We start from the raw sequence: 22,806 nt of genomic DNA on the forward strand, positions 1-22,806 counted from the left end.
CAGTCCAACTTCTTTTTGCTACTTAGTCAAGAATGTTCTACTACCTCATGTCTTACTGTATTGATTTTTGTGATTTTCTACAAGGATGCTCTCTTTTTTTTTGTTTCCATAGTCCACAATTTCTGTAATGATGGTATTTAGGTAAGAATGTTTTTTCACACCAGTCTTCTGGTTTTATGAATTCACCATATCAAAGACAGAAAGAAAGAAGTTAAAATGTTTTTGTGTAAGGTTGAGAGAACAAACAGATTTCCAGGTATTGCTTGAATAATTTGAGGAGGACAGAAGTAAGTAATGAAAATTCAAGGAAAGTGTTGGGTATTTTAAAGAAGATTAGCATTTCTTGATTAAGACTGCTGCTGTCATAAAGGCATGTTGTATAGGTTCTGTGTTTATTTTTTCCTTATATGATCTTTTTACTTGTTTTAAAATTGTAAGAGCAATTGGAACAGATACCTTTTTAAGGCATATCTCCTTGTTATAATCAGAGTTACAAAACTATGAGATAACTCTCTGGATGAGGACTAACCACAATTACATAACACTTTATTCAGAATAGTCTAATTTCTCTTGCTTATACTATATCGACAACAAATTATATTGCACTGGTCAAATTTGTCCTTATTGCTTGTGCAGTGCGCAGTATGAATGGGGCTTGACATAATGGCATTCCGTTGGGACAGCCTATTTCATAAATTATTAATATGTACTACTGAGATAAAGGGAGTGAAGAAGGAAGACAGAATTTGTTTGGTTTTCTTTGGATATGAAAAAAAGATTTTTCTCAACACCTGTATTTGCTTTATTGTCATGTTGAAAACTTTAAGGAAATCCCAACTGTCTTGAAATAACTCCTGGTTGTAGTATATCCACTTGAGGCAGGACTGAAGTGGCTGTTTCGTTCATCATTGTTGTGTAGTCCTTCAAACCTGAACTACTCAGTTCTGTAACTTCAGTATTTACTTTTGAGTCATATCTCAATGTTATCATCAGTACAGATGGTTTGCATAACAATATTGCTCCTACTGTTCTCACTACTTCTGTTTTGATTTGTTTTCCTTTGTTTCTGGTATTTTGTTCTTCAATTATTTTTTTTAGGTAATATTTCAACAGTTCTTGTGCAATGTGTGAAATCTCTCACCTGCTTGACATCTGTGTCATTTAGTGCATTTATACAGTCCAGAAAAGTAACTGTCTGAGACTACATTCCTCTTGCTCTTGTACATACTTTGGGAAATGATGCAATGGTGATTTTAGTAGCGATTTATGAACGTTATTCTAAGTTTGCTAAAGTGGACCCAAACGTTATACACTGAATATGAAAGATACAACGTTTGACCATATATTTCTTAATATATACAGCCTTGAGTGCTATGATTAGGATGTCAATGACTTTCACTTTTTAACTGGTTTTCTCATTAATCCAATGCAAATGCGATGGGACCTTTCTGCAAATTACACAGTATTGTCTGAGCACTCCAAGCTCTGTCTTCCGCTTCTGCATTTTTACCACTTTTTCCTGCATTCAGTATACAGCTATTATGTCCAGCGCTGTCACTTTATAAGAGTAGCAGTCTTGAAAGACTCTCATGGATCCTGTGAGTTTTCCTGTGCCTTCGTGGGATTAGTTTTATCCATGCTTCTATTCAAACTGTGGCTACATCTGAAATTTTAAAGCCTTTGATTTTGTTTGAAGAGATGTGAACACTGCTTTCTTTTAAATTCATACCTAGGCTTTCCACCAAAGAACTAACAATGGCACATCTGTCTTATGCATTTAATTGACAGTGGCAGGTCTGAGGTTTCTTCTTGCCTGCTATAAAATAATAATGCAGAAAAGCCACCCAGCCATCCATCAGGACAACATTTTTCTTAATATATTCAAGGGTCCAGAGCTATTATTTCAGAAGCCCACTGGTCATTGTAACCAAAGGTACTGTCCAAACTACTCCAAGATGGCTTTATATTTCACAGGATAAATGACCTGTAAAGTCTTGATCCTGAAATCTGAAGTAAACTCTGGTTTCATTTCCATAAAGCTAATCTCTTGAATGGCATGCTGAAGCATTTTGAGCTATTACATTAAAATACTGTAATTGTATTCTAACATTCAGTGTTAAAACTGAAAAAAAACCCCCACTTTCGTAAAGGTTCCATAGAAGTTAATGTGCTAAATGCGTTGCTTGTAATTTCATGGCATAACATGATAATAATAGGAGTGAAGATTAAAAATAATGGATTTTTTTTTGACTGCTCATTGCAAATTTTTTTGCTTTAATGTCTTACTTGTGAGTTCAAATGATTTTACTTTTCTGTAATTTTATCCATTTAACTGCCTTACTGTGCAGGTCACCTACAGAAGAAATCAAAGATTTCTACTTGTTTTAAATAAATTATCAGGTACCAATAGCCCTTTACTTTATCTCACTGAGTGACCCTGGAATTTTCCAGGGTTACTAAATTAATATGTATAAATCTTCACTTCAGTAGATCCTCGCTGAATTAGGAAAATATGGGAGAAATTTTAGTTGTTAAAAATCTGAACGGAGGAAAAGTTTCTCACTCAAGAAAGAAAAAATGTAAACCGTATTTACCTTAATAAAATCAGGCATTTTACTAAATTATAAAAAAAGTAGGCAGTTCTTCAGATCTGCCATATTTATGTTGCATTTTACTCTCTCCATTTTTAACAGCAGCCTTTCAAGACTGAGTAGATTATTACGTGCTTTGACATAGCCTCCAAGCCCACTGTTGGCTCAGCCAGTCCCTCTTGAATTCTCATAATCATGTTCACAAAAACTTTGTCCTGACAGAGGGCAAATGTTTCAAAGAGCAGCTCAGTGAAGTACTGTGTAGTTTTTATGATAGTGCAGTTTCCTCCAGCTCTACATGTTCAGCCTGGTTAACTGGTGCAGGAGAAAAGCAAAATAATTCAGGTTTTTTCCTTTTTATTTTATTCCATCCCATTCAACTGTAGAGACAGTTCCACACAAAGGATTCATTGTCAGACAAAGAGTGACTTTATACCTGCCTGGTTTTTTAGTGTTTGCTTTTCATCTCAAAGCCAAGCTCTTCAGTGTATGCATGAAATTCTGTCTCCCTGCAGGTCAGTGAGAAAGCTCCCACTGACTTTACTGAAGTTACAATTTCACTGAAGGTTTCAGGCTAGCACTTATCACAAGACCTATAGTAGACTATAGCCCTAAATGCCTCCCTTGCTTGTGTTAGTACCCCAGAAGATCAGTCTGGCTGCCACAGGTGGAGCAAGAAAGGTGTGTATAGTCTTTTCAGTAGTAGTAGTAGTTGATGATCCCATCCCTTATCCACAACAGGAACAGCACAGCTGTCTCTTTGGAGGTCACCCCTTCTACTTCCTACGTGCTCCTTTTCTGTAGCAGAAGAAAGTGACCTCTGCCCCAGTTCTCAGCTTTCCAGTGAAAAAAACCCTATATTTGGCCTAAACGAATATTCAGGGGCACAGATCTTTCTGGAGACTAATCAAAACAAATCAACCCAGGCAAAGAACAAAAAAATACCTGTTTTCACTGCAGGTCTTTGGTGGAGTTCAATCTGATTTTTTTTTTTTTCCACCAAGGTAGGTGAAGGCAAGTGTTCTACCACTGTCAGGCTTTTCCATGTACATTTTATGGAGCGTGATGTCTTGCTGAAATGTATTTGCAATTTGTTATCAAAATTAGACTTCGACTCTCCTCTTATTTATTTCTTTGGATTTTAAAACATTTTAAAATAAAACAGTTATTTTATGTTTGTACAATGCCTATGCATCAGGCATTGTAAATACTAGTCCCGCTGTCGGTAAAAAGAAAGTTTTCTTAACAGATGTGTTGTTTTTTTCCACAATTGGAATGACACTGAACAGAAACTGTACTTAGACGAGCTTGTCTCAGTCACAGGACTTGTTTGCCACAGCCTGTATTTTAAATGATTCCTTAACCTCTAAAAACTACTGAGTTGAACCCCACACGTAAGCACATTTAAATGTCATAACCTATTCGTTAGGGGGAGGAATAGAAAGAGAAGAAAAATCCAAAGAAAGCCTCAGTGCAGATTGATTTTGTATGCATTTGCTGACATGTATCTTAGTTACAATGCCACAGTTAAGAATAATTACTGAGAAGGAAAGAAAAGGACAGAGAGCTGAGCTGAACTCTGTGAAGTTCAACTGTGCAAACCTTCACAGCTCCAGAAGTGAAGTGACATTCTCTGACTTGGGTGGGAATTTGCATAATGTGCAAAAGCCTGTTTCTTATCTTCATATAGTTGTGCTTGCTCTGGAATGATCAATTTTCAAGGAGCATTTCAAAATATATGCAAAAAAGGGCTGCTCTTGAACCTCTGTAATCCCATATGCATTTTGAACGCACATTAGGGGACTGTTAAACATCTGATTCGCCTATAACACTGCTTACATGCCAATGATCAACTTCTTTAATAGCTATCACAGGCAAATAATTAAACATAAGTTTAGAAGAAACAGAAATCATTTGAGAAATCATCTCAATGTTTGAGGGCAAGTCATGTTTTGATGCAAGGTCGTACTGTACAGTTATGCATTGCCAACGTCATGTTTGTTGGAAGAACTTCTCTTTCAGAAAGCACAGGAGTGCATCAGTCAAACAAAGCTATTTTAACAGTGTGTATGTTTGTTTTTCTAGTACAACATATTGCTTTTTATGTGTCCATGTGGATTCTGCAAAGAACCAAGAAGATTAAGCTGAAGATATGACCAGTAGCTGTAGGTATCTCGGAGACTTGAAAGAGTCCTATTATTTATATCCGTTGTCTCACATTCTATGATAGCAGTGTACATAGTGGGTTTGAAGAATGCCTGCTAGGGATGAAATTGTTTTTGTTAACTTCAAAGATGAGTAGATTTTACCGAATCCCTGAAAGTTGTGGAAGTTAATACAGATGCAAAATAGCATTAAGAAAAGCTTGGTTTGGTTTTTGTGTTTTGGTTTTTTTTTCTTTTTCTCCTTCCCCCCTTTCAAATGAAAAACTGAATATTCAAAGGGTCTAATTTTCCAAAAGGTAAGTAATCCAATTTCACTCATTCTCTGTAAGTACCACATTAAGAAAAACTTAATCTTGGGCCAAGGAGGCTCTTATGCATTAAGAGACTTTCCAATATTCTGTTCTACAGTGTCTAAGTCATTGTAGGCTTAAGGCTTTGATATTTCTCTAATGCAATTTCCTAGTTGTAAACTTGGGATAATATTTTACATCTTTCAGTACGGCAGCATTATGAGAACAAATACATAAGAAAGGAAAGTTATTCTAATGCTTCAGCAATGAGAAGAATATAATGCTGGCACAGGTAAGTCTGAGCCATGAATAATTTTACTAGCGGTAAGCTAAAGGATTCAAAGTTATGTACCAAGTATTGCAAGATGTCTGTATAATGATGCTTGAAAAAATAACCTCATGCAGATTGATTTATTTATGCTATGATTCAAAAGACTATAAAATAACATGCAACCATTTAACATCTACTTGAATTACTGTACCCTGTGACTAATGTTATTAAATAAAACCAAAACCTTTTAATGAGATTTCTCACACTTTTCCAATTCTTACTATTTCTATAGTTTAAAAAATTAACTATTATTAAGTTTTATTTTGTTCCCTGAACATTTTCAGCTGCAGCATTTGGTGAAAAAGATTTAACTTTGAAGCCACCTGTGAAATGTAATAGACAAGAAAAGGCACAGACTGCTTTTTTTTTCCCCCGTCTTTGTACAGTTGTCCTTGGCAAGATGAAATAAGTGAAATGAATCATGTGCTGTCACCATTATTGAGCAAGTCCTGATGGCTTTAGCTTGAGGTTAAGGTTAGAAAATATCTCTGAATATTATAGCTTTCTTTCTGTCTCCATATCTCAGGCTGAAATATAATTCTTTTAAAATCTGTTTCTCCCTCCCTCCAAATCGATGCAATCAGATTTTGCTGAAAAAGTGAAAAATTATTTTCTTCAGCTTTTGTGTGTTTCTCTGAAAACAGACAAAAGCTCTTGACATTTTCTTGAACTCTTGAGGTAAAATTCCATATTATTTATCTAGGGGTGCTGTCTTCACATCTGAAAGCAGACTGTGCCTGATCTTTTCCCTGATGGTAGACTTCTTTACTGATTAATATTATTGTACTACCACCATACTAATACTACTTTTTATTTCTGCACGCAGTTTCAGTTTTTCGTATACAGAAAACTGTTCTGTTAATTTTTCTTTTTTTCCAAAGTATGACTGGAGCAGCTCTATACATTTCACAAAAATGATGCTACAGAAATTCAAAGTATTCATAGTGTAACAATATGGGGATCAGATATGGTTGCCATAGGCAGATCTCAATCCATTCATTATAAAATGAAGCTGAAAATAAACTCACATGCTGGCAAGTGCTGTGGTAAAATCTCAGGGCAGTCCCTATTCATCAAGGTCAGGAATCTATGTGTACATGTCACACCTCTTATTCAGTTTGCTTTGACAGGCTTGCTTTATGTAGAAACCTAACTACAGGGTAGGAGGAGTGATGTGGTTTGGGAACATGAGAGACACATCTGGACCCATGAACCTGTAAGCATCTCTGTGCTCAGTAATACAATAATATGCAGCCAGAAGACATTAAAAAGTAAATCAACTGAGGATAGTTGCATAAAATTTCTTCATGAAGTTAATTGAAACGGGGCTGAAAATATCCATAATTTTAAAGGCAGGAAAGGAAAATAATCAAAGAAAGAAATAAATTGTCAGAAAAGTGATCTGTGGAAGTCATGTTCTCTAGGAAAGATAAGAATAGAAACATTGCTACCTTTAATTTTAAATAAGGTTCTTAGTGACCTGCATTTTGAGGAAGCGAATGATACAACCATATGTTGATGAATTGTTTATATGTCTGTGAATAATTTAGAAAAGTATGTTAGATGGGATTAAAGATTAGGCCATTTAATATAAATCAGTACATGCGCATTCAGATCAGTTGCCTAAACATAGGTGTCCAGTGCCACCTTCTTTACCTCGTATATTCATCTGCCTTTCCAGAGGGGGCAGGTGTCCTGCAGTCTTGTGCCATATCTGCCAGTCTTATGCAGATCTCAGATGTCACTAAACATACATATATGGACAAGTTAATAAAGCCCCTAATCAGTATAGGTAATGGAGCTTAAGAGCTATTCAGATGACCAAACAAACATGCCTAATTTAGGGTGACATGAGCAGCTTTCAAGGTAACATTGATCATACTGACTAAAGGCTTGCTTTAGGTGCACACATATAGGTGCTTTTGTACCATCTGAGATACACAGAATCTGAGACAGATGCTTATAGCTGGCAGATGAGACCTGCAGAGAATCCACATCTTTCACACAAGACCTAAAGACGATTCAAAATGTATTAGTTTTCTATCTATGGGCAAGTTAGCACTGAATGCAGTGATCGTTATGGGTCCCTTCCAACTTGAGATATTCTATGAGTCTATGATTTTATGAAATGTAAGTGGCTTGCATACATATCTACATAGAGAAATGTAGGTGTGTGTTGTTATTTGACAAACCGAATTCCAATTATTGTGACTAAAGCAAACAGTCAGTAGGAGTGTGGCAAATAGTCTTCATCTTCCATTATACAAATTTTCCATTTAGGTTTCTTTCCCCTTAAATTCTCTTGATATACATTAGAGTTCATCTTGTTTCCTGATAGTTTTAGTTAGGGCTTGATTCAGTTGCCTACACCTAACTGTTTACAGCATGAAGATATTTGTGGATAAACTCTAGATACTCCTCCAAAAGCCAAAGGTTCCTGTGTAGTCCTGCCTCACTGTGTGGACGTTTCAGGTACCTTAAAAGATCTCAAATGGCAATGGACCTTTATTAAGGCAAGGAAATTGAACCCTTAATGTTTAACAATGGAAAAACACTTGAGGGTCTTGATGATGGCCTCACCACACAAAAATAGTGCTAATTATATGTAACACACTAACTCAAATAGACTTCCTTGCACATGTTGGATATTGCAACCTTTACAGCATCTGTTTTGTTGTCATTGCTGCTGTCTGTTAAGCCACAGCAGGGATAACAAGCTTTAGCACAGTCAGTAAGTTTTTTTTTCCACAAACTTTATACATTACAAATGCAAGCAATATTCTTAACTGATATTCCTGAAGTAAGAAGACACAGTGGGTTAACAAGCCAGTGACCTGATTCTCACTTACATTCAGCTGATACAGAATGCCATTGTACTCGTGTTGGATTCACCTAAAATGAAATGAAACATTTTTAGGGCTACTTCACACTGAAATGATGCAAATGAAAATAAAGCCTTGGATTTTCACCACAGTATGTTCTTGCTGAGTCCTGACTACTGTTAGGTTCACAGAAATTTAGAAGTTACTGAAGTTCTACCCAGTGAACCTAAGGGAAGATTTCTACTCACTATTTCAAAACCTATTTTAAGATTTCTGTTTATTTCATGCTGTGTAGGCTAAAACATAGGGGATGATGCAGATTGGGTTTTCAACATACATAGTTGAATATTTGAAGTTACAAGTATGCTTAAGAATATTTTTTCTTTTCTTTTACTGTTTCAGACTGGAAGGGTTTCATTTCTACCTCCTGAGAAGAAAGGCAAACAGAGCTTTGTGGACACTTCAAAACAATACCCTCATAAATGGTGCAAACTGGGTATCTACAAATCTAGAAAAGAAATTAAGGATCAGGCACCACATCAGTGATGTAAGTGGTGTTTGAAAAGCATCATTCCATCTAAGCTTTTATAAAGTTGGAAGAATTATTTTGAACTGTAAGATTTTTTTCTAGAGTTCTGCCAGTTTTTATAGCAGATTACCTTGAAATGGAAGGGAAAAATGTTCTATGTAAAAAAGGTATAAAAATAAATCGGAGAATTCTTCATTCATAGAGAATGCATTTTAGCAAAATTAAAAAAAAAACAAAACCAAAAAACCCCCACAAAACCAACCAGCAACACAAAACCAAAGACACTCTATTGTGCAGGAACAGTCTGCAGTAAATTTCTGTCATGCTTCAAGTATGTTACTTGTGGACCTGTTTTTTATATCAGTTTTGAGTCCTTTCTTGTCCATAGAAATTGTACTGGGTTAAAATGCAGTTTTCCTGAAAATAAAAAGAAATTATGTAAGAAATGTTTAGTGATTGTTCTGCACCAGGGAAAGGGGTGGGGAGCTGAGAGAGGTTGCAGGTTTCTTTCTGGCTTTTAGTAAGAAAGGCCCAACAACAAATGGCAACATAAAAATGTGAGTCTAATAAGACATAAAAAGAAAAGGAATATAGGTAACAAGTAAATCTCACACACCTTCCGATGCTGGGAACCCATTCGTGCAGCGTTTGTGCAGCATCAGATGGACACTAGGTGGATTTTCCCACTTCATGCTGCGCAGATCTGCAGACCCCTCAATGGAGAGAAGTTCCTCCTTTTTGGTCATTTGAGCTATTACATGATTTTCTTACAAGAAATCAACTCTATTAATAGAGGATGTTCTCATGAGAACTTCTTGCTGCTCTTTTAGGTAAAGGCAAGGCCATGGAGATGGTGTAATTACCAGTACCAAGTGGGAGCTGCCTGGAGGCTCCTTGTTCTAAGTTTATCCTGTGACCAAGAGATCTGTGCAGCCCAACCCAGCCTGAAGGCCATGCTGGACATGCAGCACAGCGCAGCAGAGGCTTGCACCTACTTGGCTTAACTGTATTGTGGATCGCTAATTCCTCAATGTACAGCAGCCTCCTGGTCAGGATCATTACAGTGACTTAAAGTATTTTGGAAAGTAAGATCATCTAAAAATCTCCAAGATAATTAAGTATTTATCCTCCAGGTATTCTTAACCTTTAGAGAAGAATGTGAAAAAGGTATAAACAGCAGCATGTTTTAGTCAGTGTAACCGAGCCTGAGTATCCCCCAAGGACAACTTAAGCATAAGCAAATAAAATGGACTTAGAACCTTTCTGAAATGTCCCCTGCATAAAAGCAGTTTAATTCACATGAGCTGTGAAAGGAGGACACTTTGATAAGGAAAAATATTATTATAGTCTTATGAAGTTAAATATAAAAAAGTCTGTTCTCTCCACTGCCATTCACCATAATTGTATTGCTGTCTGAATAGTTTGACTGAATACTGCAACATCAGTAAAGATGGCAGGATCTCATCCTAAATTTCAGTAAATCTCCCATAAGACAGGAGACATACATGCAAGATTTAGTTTTATAGTAAAAAAATCCAATAACTAACTTAGGCCTTCATCTACAGGATAAAAGCAATATGAAAAAGGGCAGATTTTTAGCCTGGATAACAGTATCAGTGTAGCAGCCTGAATGTGTACATAACTGTCGCTATGCTCCTTGTTATTTTGCAAAAAACCTTAATCATACATTAGCCACACAATAGGGGTTGCTGAGAAACTAGGAACCAACTCTTTGACAGTAATGGAAGCTTACTTGTAACCACCAGAAAAGAATGCTTAAGATTTAGTAAAGAATAAGGGAAGGTAAGGAAAACTTATGGTCTAATTTTTCCTTTTTCCTTAGAAAAATACACTTATTTTACATCTCATACTTAGACCTTGCCTTTTAAGTTAATCCTTGTTTTATTTTTTCCATTGCTAAAATGAGATTTTTTTTATTAAGTGCTGACAAACATGGAGTTGTTGCCATATACTTTTCTCCATTAAAGGCTATTTATTTAAATACAGATAGCCACCAAAGAATCTATTTAAGAAGTGAAGGCTTATTTTGCATTACGCATCTCTGGATCAAACCTTTTTAGTGTTAGGCTTTTCAGAGACAGAGAAAATCACTGATCAAGCAGGTGTTTTTTTACTTTGTGAGGTACACATATGCTTCACAGAAAGTAACTACTTGAACTAACTCCTCTAATCAGAATGATGAAGAGTTGTGTTTAAATTATCAGTTTTCTGATATGAAAGGGATTTTGGTTTTAGAGTTGATGTTCATTTGTTGCTACAATACACCAGTCTAATGTTTAATGTTAAGATTCAGATATGACTTACTAAGCCACAGTTAAGCTGGAATAACAGATCTCAGACAATATGTACTAGTTCTTAAAGGAGTACATAGTCTAAAGAGATAGAAATATTAAATATAAATCTGTTGATGTCATGCATTTTCCTTCACTGAAATTTTTAAATGGAATTTAATAGGCATAAAATCATTAGGGAACAGTTGAATATAGGGTTTTAATGAGATTACTTTGCAACATAGAGAACTATATTAAGAATTATGTCCTTTAAACTCTTTTCTGTATTTTATGATACGGAATTTTTATCTCTTTTATCTGTTTGTTATAGTATTCATTTAACTTTGGGTCTAAAAATTCTGTAGAAGTATGGAGTTAAAAATAGGTTTTGATTAAGGTATCCTAGCACATCTATACACGTCTCTGCATCCAACAAAAATAATAAAAAAAAAAAAATACATTTTTTAACTTTGGTTCTAATGGAACTAAAATATGACAATTATACATGACTAGTAACACATTGTGGTTTTATTCCTTAAAGAAAGCATAAGCAATTTTTTTAAAAAGAAAAAATCTTAAGTTTATATATTTGCTTATATGCAGTTATTTGTTTTTATTGTTTACAGGGCTGGATAACATTTCTGTTGTACATACACACAAGCATGGCAGCTATGTTTTGAAATACTGATAGACATGTCATCCACATACTTCATTGCAGGATGGAGCCCTAAGGAGCTATTAGAGCACTGTGCTGTTTGCTCAGTGGGCTGAAAAAATATACTTGACTTATTTCCCCCTATTTTAATATCTTTGTAGACTTCTGGTTGCTAGGCTGAAAAGCTCTCCAAAGGAAAAGAAAAAAGAATAAAAAAAAAAAAAAAAAAGGAAATGAATGAAGAGTTTTGTATTAGGAGCTGTAGAACACTGAATTTCAACACATATAATGGAACAGTTACAGAATCTCAACATCAGAATGACAAACATTTCTTTTTCTTTTTTTTCTTAATTTTTCTACCAGCTACAAGAGCTCTATACTCACAGGCTGGTATAACATCATCCATTCATAGAGAGAGCTTGGGTTTATGGATTTGGGGGGGGGGCAGGAGGCCAGAAACACCTGTGTTCTTATCTGCCTTTGCCAATGACTTGTGTGGCCCTCAGCCAGTTTACTACTTCATATCTCAATTTCAGCATCTGAAAAATGTGATTAATAATAGCTACCTACTTGACAAGGCTACAGTGGCCTTCATTAGCCAATCTTTAAACATTTCTTTGAACATTAAGTTTAGGAGATGGAGCTGTGTGGTTTCATTTCATGCAAATTCCAGAAGGGCCTTTGTAGAAGGCTGATGTATTTGTAAGCAGAATAGCATCCCTGAAAGGCTGTGAATGCTGACTCTTTTGGCAGGGTAACCTACTCACTCTGATGTCATGGGGGAATTTTGGTGGGAGATGCAAAAAAAGAACTGTAACACTCGATGACATATAATTTTAAATTTATTTATTAGGCAGGATGGGTAAAGATTTCTATTCCATGGCACACACATTTCACATTCTCACAGACCAAGGTCCAGCCCCTCCAGTCTACCCTAGGTCCACAGAGTACTTGCACCAACTGCTTGACCTGTCCAAGTATTGCCTGATGGCCTGGCCCCTGCACAGAAGGAGTCCGTCTTTGACATGAGTCAGATGTCAGTGGATGGGTTTCCTCCACGAGGCGATATATTGCTTTCTGCATTAGATCGCAGCATACACTGCCAATGGCCTCACTAATGTAGCACTGAAAAGAATTAGAATAGATTAGAATACAACACAACACAATACAATACAGTATTTTCAGTTGAAAGTGACATACAATGATCACCTAGTCCAACTGCCTGACCAGTTGAGGGGTGACCGAAAGATAAAGCGTATTATTAAGGGCTTTCACCCAGCTTTGTTGCCCTCCTCTGGATGCATTCAAGTACCTTAACCTCCTTCTTAAATTGTGGGGCCAAATTTTTTTTTTTCTTTTCCCATTTTCTTTTACTTTCTTCATCTCTAATGCCACTTTAATGGTTGTCACCATGATTTCAACAGAGGTTGTCACCCTCTGTGTCCTGTCTCAAATTTGTTATAAGAAGTTTGATGTTAGCAACAATTGCATAACAAAGTTAAATCTTCTGCTGCTTTGGTTTTCAGCTTATATCAGCTTAATCCAGTCAGTTAGAGCTGGGCAGATGTACTCAAGGTCTCATTTATTTGAGCAGTGCTTTTAGGTAGGCTTTACCCTTGGCGAGTTGCTTGTAAGTGTAAATACATGTCCAATGCTTCTTTATTCAAATTACAGAGATGTTTACCTAATTATCTTTTGAGGACATAAGTAGATACCTTTCTCATATCATACTTGTGCCTGAGTGCTCTTCAGCTGCAGATCATGGTCACCAAAATTTACCATTTTATAAGGGAGAAGGCAACCTGCGAGATACATGCTACTCCTATTATAGGCAATGGAAATCCAGAATAAGATGCAGTTGTCTAAATATAGGCATCTCTTTCATTTTAAACCCCTAGATGTCCTCCTCTAGCTGCCATCTAGACAAGTGCTTCCTTAAGGGAGTTTCCTAATGTCTTCCTTAGGTCTGTTATGGCATCTCAAATGTTAGCCTTTTTGTGAGGAAGTGATTACGGTCATAGAATCATAGAATGGTTTGGGTTGGAAGGGACCTTAAAGATCATCTGGTTCCAACCCCCTTGCTATGGGCAGGGACACCTTCCACTAGACCAGGTTGCTCAAAGCCCCGTCCAACCTGGTCTTGAATGCTTCCAGGCATGGGGCATCCACAACTTCTCTGGGCAACCTGTTCCAGTGCCTCACCACACTCACGGTGAAGAACTTCCTTATATCTAATCTAAATCTGCCCTCTTTCAGTTTAAAGCCATTACCCCTTGTCCTATCATTACATGCCCTTGTAAAAAGTCCCTCTCTGGCTTTCTTGTAGGCCTCCTTTAGGTACTGGAAGGCTGCTATAGGGTCTCCCCAGAGCCTTTTTTTCTCCAGGCTGAACAACCCCAACTCTGTCAGCCTGTCTTCATAGGAGAGGTGCTCCAGCCCCCTCTGACCATCTTTGTGGCCCTTCTCTGGACCCACTCCAACAGGTCCATGTCCTTCTTACCTTCTGTTGGGATCCCCAGAGCTGAACACAGTACTCCAGGTGGGGTCTCATGAGAGCGGAGTAGAGGGGCAGAATCCACTCCCTTCATTCAGTCAGTAGAAGCTGAAGAGCATTTCTGCTTTGCTTAAATTTGGAATCCAGATCTGGCCAGCAGAATAGTTCTCCATACTCCACTGACTGTATTAACTCAAATAAATGAAGCAGGATAGCTTAGGGTGATCTCAAATTGTATGGCTTCTATCCTTAGAAAATTGAAATATAGCTTCCTATTTTCAGCTCAATAAGAAAGTAAAGCCTGTATGTTGATTACTTTTCTAGTGATTAATTTATTTTTTTGTAACACGTTAAGTAGATAGTAGAGCCAAATCTCTGTACTTCTGTGCTTCCAATAAATACAGTTTTCTGTTTCCAAACTGATCATGTTACACAATTAGCAAGTTGGGGGGGAGGGGAAGGTTGGTTTGGGGTTTGGATTTTTTTAGCAATTTAGCAATGTTGCTACTCTCACTGGCCTCTCAATATTCATTTTTTCTGTCTACTTGTTTGAGGAAATTAACAATTTTTATTTCAGAAGCAGATATGCAACATTTATACCAACTTCCTGCCATACTCTGAAAGCACTTAAATATCTGCTTTGCTGTCATGATGTGAATGTTCTTGCTGTAGCATCTGGGACAACTCATATGCATAGTATTAGGTGTTTTTAAGTATACCGTCTAACCAGAAACTGTCTATTCAAGCTGATTCCAATAAAGATGATTGAGCTTATAAAGGTCAGTTTCAACTTAGCTTAGAACAGATGTTTTAGTTTTGGTAATGGTAAACTTCTAATCCTGATCAAACTTTTCTCAGTTATCTTCCCACTTTCACAGAACTCAGTTTATTTTAGCTCACCCAAAGTCATTGGCAGGACTTTTTATTGCTTAAAATAGTGGAGGATCATCACTGATTTCTAATAATGCAATTCATGTGTATCTGCAGAAAGCCAGGAGTGTCCATCCTGGATGTGAGACTTTAAATTGAACTGAGAGGGGTTTAATGTGGTACAAACACTGCTTCACAAAGAAAGAACATTGAATGGTGGAGTTTTAACTGATGTTGAAAGCTGAAGTGAGATAAACTGTAAAGCCACAATTTACATTGCATTTGCAAGTGATTATATCGCTGGGGGGCCAGCCACTTGAGCTGTTCTTGCAAAGTTCATACAAGAATAACTTCTACTGGAATTGTAAACAATCTGTTATTTTGTTTGAGGAGAGGTAGTAACCAGTGTAAAGCCTATATCACAGTTCTAAATAATCTTGTCTAATACGGAGTTCTGATGCAGAAGTGTTTCCATCCATCTGTGCTATAGCCTTGACTTCATTTAAGATCTTTATTTCTTGGACTAAAATTTTAATCTCAAACCCAAGAAGCTATGTACAAGAATAAGTTTATTAGTTGAAGCAAAGCATGCACTGACAAAACTATTTGGCTTTCTGTAGATAGCTTGCATGCTTTTGCACAGTATTATGCTATTTTCTCACTGCACTGAACTAAAGAAACTGAAGTTATTGTATTGACTATTCTGTTTAGCAAACAAAGGCCTTGGCATTTCAGTAGACTACTGTAGATTATCAGAATAAGAGAACTACAGAATCATCCAGGTTGGAATGGATGTCAGGAGGTTTCTAATCCAACTTCCGCTCAAAGAAAGGTCAACACTGAATTCAGACCAGGTTGCTTAGGGCTTTATCCAGCTGAGTCTTGAAAACCTCCAAGGCCAGCACTGTCACAGTTCTTCATCCACACATGGAACTTCAGCTCCTCCTGTTAATTTCCCAGGCTGTGTGCATTTGTGCACATGCACTACAGGTGGGCCACCTTCTAACCTGCTTTATCCTTTACAAGACCTCACTTACACCCATCACCTTGCTGCATGTACCCTTCCCTCACTTAACTGCAAGCTCTTACCACCATTGCTGATATGAATAGTTCAAACCCTTCATCACCAATCTGGCAAGTCCGGTTGGCGAGAATGCTCATACTACACACTTTGACAAGTAGATCTCATGTCTCGCTAGCAGTTCTTATTCCTCAGAAATCCCTGTCACAAAAATCAAAGCACTGCTTGTGACAACAGCCACACATCTACTTGTTATCTCTCAGGATGAATCCACTCCTACCTGAGGCTTTCCCATCATCCATAGGAAGAAGGAGAAAACCACCTTTGCCTTCACTGCTCTGTACTCACTCTTGATTGCTCCAGGTCTCCCTTGGGAGTATTACTGATGCACACATGGATGAGCCTTGTCAGCCTCTATGCAACATTCTGAATCCAAACTCCAGCCAAGAACAAACCTGTGGCAGCAGTTCTGGTTAGCAGGTGGGTGCTTTCATCTCCTGCAGAAGAACAGTCTCAGAACACTGTTGCCTGCTGCTTCCTCTTGGCACTAATGCTTGGTTCAGGTCCAGCTGGCTCTGAAATCTACTTAGTCTGTTCCCTTTCCTTGGCTATTAGTGCAGTGTACCAATTCTGTAAATTCAGCTCTGAAGGCCGGGGAGCATTTCTCTTGCTGCCAGAGAACAGAAGTTCCCATCCATCTTGATCTTGGGAGTGTCCATCCACATTCATTCAAGTGTAGTCTTTCATTGTTCCTCCTCCTTTGCATTCTGTAGCTCAACCTCTTGTCTCTGCAGTCTCCAGGAAGATCACACAAACCTCCTACTACTTATCCTCACCGATGCTACACAGTCTGATTGCCTCCCCTCACAGGTGAGGCCACCATCACTCTCACTCTGCCCTGCCCCAGGTAAAGCAACAGACATAAGCCCTGGGAGGCAGCATCCTCCCTCTGACACTCTGTCTGACCCATGGCCTCCGGTGTGCCAGGGTGCTTCCTCCAGCCAAGGCTGGGCACTGACCCTGGCGAGGACACCACCATTGCTGTGCAGTCCCACCCCGTCTGCAGCAGAGTTTTGGGATCCCCTTTGCACCCGCTGCCAAGCAAAGTGCCCTGCAAACAGCCAGATCCCCAATAGCTCGCCCTACTTGCTGGGCACTGTGGTCCCGCTCACTAGCTAGGTAAGTGTCCCCACTGCAGGGGAACAGTAGATCACTCGCTCATTAGCAGGTAGTTGTTTAGCAGACAACCACAGAGAATATGAACATGGAGGGATCAGTCTCCTGGGTTTTATGTGTTTTGTAATACAACTAACTTGAGAATTTTCTTGATTGCCTTTTTTTACCAGTGCCTTATCTAACTTCAGAAATAGTTGAGCATATTGTTATTTTTAACTAAAATACCATGATCACAAAAATGTTAATAATGACTAATTAGACAAAAAACATCAGGGATCAGATGTGCACTTCCTAAAATCAGAAGTACTGAATATTTTAAAGGACATAGAAAAGAGATTTGAGGGCTTCAGGGGAGCTTTTTTCCTCCATCAGTTTTATGGGATTATTTTGGCGCAGTTTCAAATGATGACTAAAATAAATCTTCCTGCCAGCAAACAATTTCCTGGCAAATTAATTATTGTTCTTGTTAATCATTGGTGAGGTAAGTAGGAATGTATATTTTTAATTTTCCTGGAATCTCAGATTTCATGTTCCTGTTTTCCACTGCTTAGAATTTTCCCAAGTCTCAAACATTTGGGATGAAATAGTCCATGTATGCTATCTCCTGCTGAATACTTGAGACAGTTTCAATTAAACTCCTCAAATGCTTCTTCAGAATGTAGTGTGTGTGGGGGGGAAATAGTAGGTTGCCAACACAAAAGACATGAATGTGTTCCTTTTTAATTTCCCAAGGTGGTCACCTTGATATGCTTAACATGTTTTTCATTGCTCAGTTAATACCATCAAAGTATAAGAACTAGAAAAATCTCTCTATATATATTCAGGCATTTTTTAGAATTCTACAGCTAAATTCTGAAATTGTCAACTGCATTGGACACCTGCTGGTTTTTGATAGAACTGTGCATATACCTTTCTCTGAGAGTGGCTTAGCACTTGCTGTCCCAATAATTCAAGCAGCGATGAAAATTTTCCTTAAATCATTCATTCTGACTGGACCATTTAAGTCAGGAAGTTTGGGGGTTTTTTTAGTGGTCTTTCTGCTTCCCCTACTAACGTCCAGAGACAAAAAAGGAGAATGAAAAAAATTCTTAAATAAATCCAAATAGTATGGAGGTAGTGAGATAGCTGTTACATCATTCAGAAATTTGACTGGAGGACTGAATTTTACATTCATTGAATTTTGTTTTCTACTGCATAGTTGGATTCTTCTGGTTTTTAACCTTGATACAGAACAGTGCTGAAACATGTTTTAAATCATATATTTCCAGAAAAGTTGCTGAGAATACTTTATTGCTTTAAACAAAAAAGCAAATAAAAAAGCAAACGAAAAGTCCATATTCAGTGTGGTTTTGGATGGGGTCTCCTATTTCCCTGGGAAGACCCTACATAACATGAAACGCTGACTTTATTTATTTATTTATTTATATTTTCATTATTTAATTTAAAAGAATACATGCTGTATATGTTTGATTTGGCATAAACATAGGGTTTATATACTGTACACACACAAATACTTGTAACTTCTTCACAGAAGGATGTGTAAAGCACAAAATATAAGTTGTCCTTTATTTAGTGTTTCCAGCAGTGTTAAGGTTTTTTTAGATATGTCAAGTAAAGTGATGTGTAGCTTCTACAACCTTCAGCATAATCTGATCAATGTAATATTAGGAACATTAATCAAGAAGAAATCTTAAAAGAAAAATAAATTTTTTCCTCTTCTATAGTAAATAATGTATGGACTCCTCTCCACATGGTATCAAGCAAAGCACTTTTGGCGATCTTCTAAATTACATAATTCAAAACTCCTATTTTGTGCAGAGCAGGAATTCTGTCCTTGACAGACTATAACTCATGAATTCTTTGCTGTGAAGGAAAACAGAATACTGATAAGGAAACCAATATTCAGTTTGCCTAGGTTATCTCAAAGGGAACCTACAGTTTAATGAAGTTTGAAATGATTAGGCCTTGATAATGGTCATTGTGAGACTTGAAGATTTGTAAGATTAAACAATATTCTCAGCATTATAGTTTAAAAGTGTTAAGACTGAATGAAAGTTCCTTTCTGAGATTATTAAAAATGGTACAATTAAAGCACTATGTAATGTTAGATGCTCGTGTAGTGCCTCAAACTTCTGCATCAGTTGAACCAGAATGACTTTTTTCCCTTCTTTATCACACATATCATGAAAATACGCTGTCAACTGCATGTTCTTAAGTGTAGAAATGTACAAAGGATCAACAGCTGCTGAAAAGAACAAGAAGTCTGAATATGAGCATGTATAACTGCCTTTTTTCAGAGCCCTGAGCGTACTCTTGATTCATATTGTGAAATTTAACAGGGGATAATAAATATTAAATTTTTGCTCAACAGACTGAAATTAGTTTTGTGCTTAACCTGCTGTGTTCTGTCTTCGAACAGTAAAAGCTCCTATCTTCCAGGTGAGATGTGACAGCAAAGTTCACCATGTTCAATAGAGATCAAATTGCTACACTTTCAAGAGGCAAAGTTCCAGACTGAGGGGGGTCAAAGTTTGCTGTAAGCCAGTAATATAGATTAGGGTTAATATTCTTTTGGCATCTGAGACCCTGCTTGGCTTCTACTGAAATCAATGGAAAAATCCCGATTGACACGATGCAGCCTTAAACTCTAAAATTCTTGCTGCATTTTGTGAAATAAGCAATAGCATTATAGAAAAGGTCAATCATATACATTTTACTCATGCAGCCAGTGACTTTACAAGTGAATGTAATTATTTGCATAGCAAGGATTTCTCAGATGAGTAATGCTTTGAAGATCAGATCCTACATTGCAAAAAGTTTCATGATTTCTAAGGATAAAAAGATAAAAAAAATCCATATCAGTGCTTCCTTTTAAAAATGAATGCATTTATAATTCCTAAGTGTAAAAGAAGCCTTTGCAACAGCAACAACTGAGAGTTTGGTGTTATAATTAGTGACAAGTGCCACTCCTTATTCACAATTTTGATAGGGAAAAGATGACAGATTTACCATCTTTGATTTTTAGTTCTAAAAGCCATTATTTAATTAATTATTATTCATTTCTTACAAGTTGACTAGTGAAAAAGAGACTTAAATACCACAATACTGTATATTATACTGTAGATAAACTTATATTGGGTGAAGGTACTGTACATCTGTTTTTTGCAACTTTTTAAATTTTCCTAGTGCTGAGAAAATAGGCATTTTATAGAGATAGGGCTCAGATTCCTAAATCTGAACACCCGATAGCTTCTGGCTTGTAATACAAGTTATTAAAATATTGCTGTGATAACCATGACACTGGAACATAAATATAAAGAATAGGGATTTCATATTTATCCTACCTTTGCCAGATACTGAAAACTCAGAACACAAATTTAGAACTGTAGTAAAGTATATGGGAAAATAAGCAGTGGTTAGTGCTTATTTCTGAAGTACAAAAGAATTAAGGATGTACAAATTATTATGAAGAGAAACAGATATTAAAAAAGCTCTGGTTCAAATTCAATTTCTTAAACATTCCTAATAATTTTTAAACAGTATAATCATCATTAATAGGAAATGTCACAGTGAAGACAGGGATGACGTCATCTTCTTGGAGAAATTGTGGAGCCATTCTAGACGTTCAATGTCAATGGCATTCTTTGGATTTCTCCTCTGTAACCTAAGAAGAGAACTTCCTATAAAATCCATATCCTGGGCTGCATCAAAAAAATTCGAGGGAGGTGATTCTCCTCTTCTACTCTCCTCTCATGAGACCCTGCCTGGAGTACTGCGGTCAGCTCTGGGGCCCCCATCAGAAGGTAAGAAGGACATGGACCTGTTGGAGTGAGTCCAGAGGAGGGCCACAAAGATGATCAGGGAGCTGGAGCACCCCTCCTGTGAAGACAGGCTGAGAGAGTTGGGGTTGAGAAGAGAAGGCTCCAGGGAGACCTTATAGCAGCCTTCCAGTACCTAAAGGGGGCCTATGAGAAAGCCAGAGAGGGACTTTTTACAAGGGCATGTAGTGATAGGACAAGGGGTAATGGCTTTAAACGGAGAGGGTAGGTTTAGATTACATGTAAGGCAGAAGTTCTTTGTGAGTGTGGTGAGGCACTGGAACAGGTTGCCCAGAGCAGCTGTGGATGCCCCATCCCTGGCAGTGTTCAAGGCCAGGTTGGATGGGGCTTTGAGCAGCCTGGTCTAGTGGCATAGGGGGTGGAACTAGATGATCCCTTCCAACCGAAACCTGTTAAGGTCCCTTCCAACCCAAACCATTCTATGATTCTATGATTCCATGATTACTTTATGCTGGATGACTATATTCTGTTTATTCTCCTGTCTTTCTAATATACCTTGGGGATAGTGTATGGTAAGGAATGAAAACAAATAGCATACAAAGCATCCTTTAGGATACTTGTAAAGATAACCTCAAACACTTTCTTTCTACCTTCACCTTTTTTTGTAGCGACAAATATATGACAGCAGATTCTGAAAAAAAAAAGCCTGTTTCAGATCCTTTCAAAAGCTGAAGACACCCAGAAATATCAGGATGATTCCTGTGATGCGAAGAGGAGGGCAAAGTGCAGCTGTGCAAGCAAATAATACTTTTTCCTTCAAAAGTTATTTAAATGCATCAGCTATTTGAATCACTCTAAAGACATGATCTTCAAACAATGAAAAAAGGGAAGGACTTTATTTTGATGGTCATAGTTCATTTGTTGGGTTTTTTTTCAGTATTTCCATCATTAAGCTTTTGGGTTATTTTGCACTATAGGATTTGTCAATTAATTTTTAAAATTAATTATGGACTAATCCACTTTACAGTAAATAAAGTACATACCAGAGCAAATAATTTTTTTTCCCAGGAAACATCATTCATTGTCTCTAGAAATGGTTGACCTTTTTGAATAAGAAAATTTCAAGATAACCAAATTAACCCTTTCAGAGGGCCTAATCATTAAAATTTAAACATATTCTGAACATCATTGTCTACTTCAGTCCAAAAGTGAAAAATATAAAATAGGTATAGTATACTGTTGACTTAACCAAAATTACATGAATGTTTTGAATTTAAGTAAAAGATTCAATAAGCACCCACAAATACTTTAAATAATTTTGTTTCTAAAACAAACGTGAAATTATCATTCATCTCAGTTTTCAGTCCAAAATACGTGTTAACAACACAAAGGGGGTTGTTTTTTGTTTTTTTTACCTAGGCATAGAATTTGAAAGAATAAAAAGTAGGGGAAAATTATAAATTATTATATGCAAATCTGTATTTTTATTTTAATTTGGGGATCATTTATATATAATGTGTTAGTTTTACCTTTTCCTTGTTATTGCACATAAATTTTTATAATGCATGATAACAAGAACAAGGCAGACATGACATTGATCATAAAAAACTGCACATTAATGTTCACCATTTTCAGTTACTGCTTTCAAGTCATTGAAATGTGATGGTGAATATTCTGTTAAGGCCATATATCCACATATAAAAAACCCCACAATAAAGCAGTATGATTATTTACCTAGTGAAAGAACAAATCACATAAAACCAGTGTAAAAAAAAAATTTATGCACATTTTG

The sequence above is a fragment of the Aquila chrysaetos genome, chromosome 14 (genome assembly GCF_900496995.4).
Source record: "Aquila chrysaetos chrysaetos chromosome 14, bAquChr1.4, whole genome shotgun sequence".
NCBI classification, from domain to species: Eukaryota; Metazoa; Chordata; class Aves; order Accipitriformes; family Accipitridae; genus Aquila; species Aquila chrysaetos.